The sequence below is a fragment of the Leuresthes tenuis genome, unplaced genomic scaffold (assembly GCF_036924035.1).
Source record: "Leuresthes tenuis unplaced genomic scaffold, fLeuTen1.0.hap1 SCAF_22, whole genome shotgun sequence".
Lineage (NCBI taxonomy): Eukaryota > Metazoa > Chordata > Actinopteri > Atheriniformes > Atherinopsidae > Leuresthes > Leuresthes tenuis.
The window spans coordinates 27,730,407-27,733,167 of record NW_027325376.1 but is presented as its reverse complement, the minus strand read 5'-3'; positions in this window follow the sequence as shown (position 1 = coordinate 27,733,167).

Here is a 2,761-nt window from a genome sequence, read left to right as displayed (position 1 = left end):
CTTGTCTTACCCGCTTTTTACAAACTTTAGTCGAACATTCACACCTTCTTGCAGCCGAACACCACCTCTCCCGCTTTTGATGATGTATGGTCCGGCATTCTTACCTTTTCTAACACATTTTTCAGCAATTATTGTCGGACATTCACACCTTCTTGCAGCCGAACACTTCCGCTCCACCTTTTAGTGTTCTATCACACCTTTTTTTTCACCGCATTTTATAGATTATGGTTGGAAATTTTCAACCACTCTAATCCGAAGACCTCTCCTCCCGCTTTTGTTAATATATTTAAAATTTAGTCGGACATTACACCTTCTTGCAGTTGAACCACCTCCGCTCCCTGTTTTGATCATGTATGGTCTGGCAATACTACCTTTTCTTACCCGTTTGTGAGTAATTATGGCTGGACATTCACACCTACTTGCAGCCGAACACCACCTCTCTCGCTTTTGATGATGTATGGACCGGCATTCTTACCTTTTCTAACACATTTTTCAGCAATTATGGTCGGAGATTCACACCTACTCACAGCCGAAACACTCCGCTCCCGCATTTGATTGTGTATAGTCGGGCAATCTCACCCTTTCTCATCAGCTTTTTGCAAATTATGATCTGACATTCACACCTACTTGCAGTCGAACAGCTCTGCTCCCGCTTTTGATTATGTTTGGTTGGATATTTGAACCTTTTCTTAAATGCTTTTTACAAACTTTGGTTGGACATTCACACCTACTTGCAGTCGAACAGCTCTGCTCCCGCTTTTGATGTTTGGTTGGATATTCGAACCTTTCCTTAATACACCTTTTCTTAGCCGAACACATCCGCTCCCGTTATTGATTGTGTACAGTCGGGTATTTTAACCTTTTCTTACCCGCTTTTTACCAACTATGGTCGGACATTCAAACCTTCTTGTAGCCGAACACATCCACTCCTGCTTTTGATGATATGTGGTTGCGCATTCAAACCTACTTGTTTCCCAGTTTTCATTAATTATGGGTGGACATTCACACCTTGTCGCATCCAAACACCTCCGCTCCCTGTTTTGATCATGTATGGTTGGACATTCGCACCTTTTCTCACCGGCTTTTTGCAAACTATGGTCGGCTATTCACAGATTCCTCTCCACCATACTTGTATGGTGGGATATTCACACCCACTTGCATCCGAAGACCTCCGCCCCCACTTTTGTTAATATTTAGTCGGTCATTCGCACCTTACCCGCTTTTGGCAAACTATGGCCTTCTTGCAGCCAATCACCTCTGATCTCGCTTTTGATGATGTAAGGTTGGGCATTCAGACCTTGCTTCACCTGCTTTTCACCAAATATTGTCGGACATTCACACCTTCTTGCAGCCGAACACTTCCGCTCCACCTTTTAGTGTTGTATCACACCTTTTTTTCACCGCATTTTATAGATTATGGTTTGAAATTCTCAACCACTCTCATCCGAAGACCTCCTCCTCCCGCTTTTGTTAATATATTTGAACTTTAGTCGGACATTCACACCTTCTTGCAGCTGAACCACCTCCGCTCCCTGTTTTGATCATGTATGGTCTGGCAATAATACCTTTTCTTACCCGTTTGTGAGTAATTATGGCTGGACATTCACACCTTTTTGCAGCCGAACACCACCTCTCCCGCTTTTGATGATGTATGGTCCGGCATTCTTACCTTTTCTAACACATTTTTCAGCAATTATGGTCGGACATTCACACCTTCTTGCAGCCGAACACTTCCGCTCCACCTTTTAGTGTTCTATCACACCTTTTTTTTCACCGCATTTTATAGATTATTGTTGGAAATTCTCATACACTCTCATCCGAAGACCTTTCCTCCTGCTTTTGTTAATATATTTGAACTTTAGTTGGACATTCACACCTTCTTGCAGCTGAACCACCTCCGCTCCCTGTTTTGATCATGTATGGTCTGGCAATGCTACCTTTTCTTACCCGTTTGTGAGTAATTATGGCTGGACATTCACACCTACTTGCAGCGGAACAACACCTCTCTCGCTTTTGATGATGTATGGACCGGCATTCTTACCTTTTCTAACACATTTTTCAGCAATTATGGTCGGACATTCACACCTACTCAGAGCCGAACACCTCCGCTCCCGCATTTGATGGTGTATAGTCGGGCATTCTCACCTTTTCTCATCAGCTTTTTGCAAATTATGATCTGACATTCAGACCTGCTTTTGATAATGTATGGTTTGTCATTGGCACCTTTTTTTACCCATTTTTCATGAATTATGGGAGACATTCACACCTTCTTGCAGCCGAACACCTCCTCTCCCGCTTATGATCATGTGCGGTTTGATATTCGAAAATTTTGATGGTGTATAGTCAGGCTTTCCAGCCTTTTCTTCCCCGGTTTTTACAAATTGTGGTTGGACATTCAGACTTTCTTGCAGCCGAAAACCTCCGCTCCCTCTTTTGATCATACATTGTCGGGCATTGACACCTTTTCTTACCCGCTTTTTACAAACTTGCACCTTCTTACAGCGGAACACCTCCGCTCCCTCTTTTGATGGTGTACGTTCGGGCATTCAAACCTTTTCTTACCCACTTTTTACAAACTATGGTCGGATATTCAAACCTTCTTGTAGCCGAACACATCCACTCCTGCTTTTGATGATGTATGGTTGGGCATTCAAACCTACTTGTTGCCCGCTTTTTACTATGGTCGGCCATTCACAGCTTCCTCTCCACCATACTTGTATGGTGGGATGTTCACACCCACTTGCATCCATTTTTGTTGATA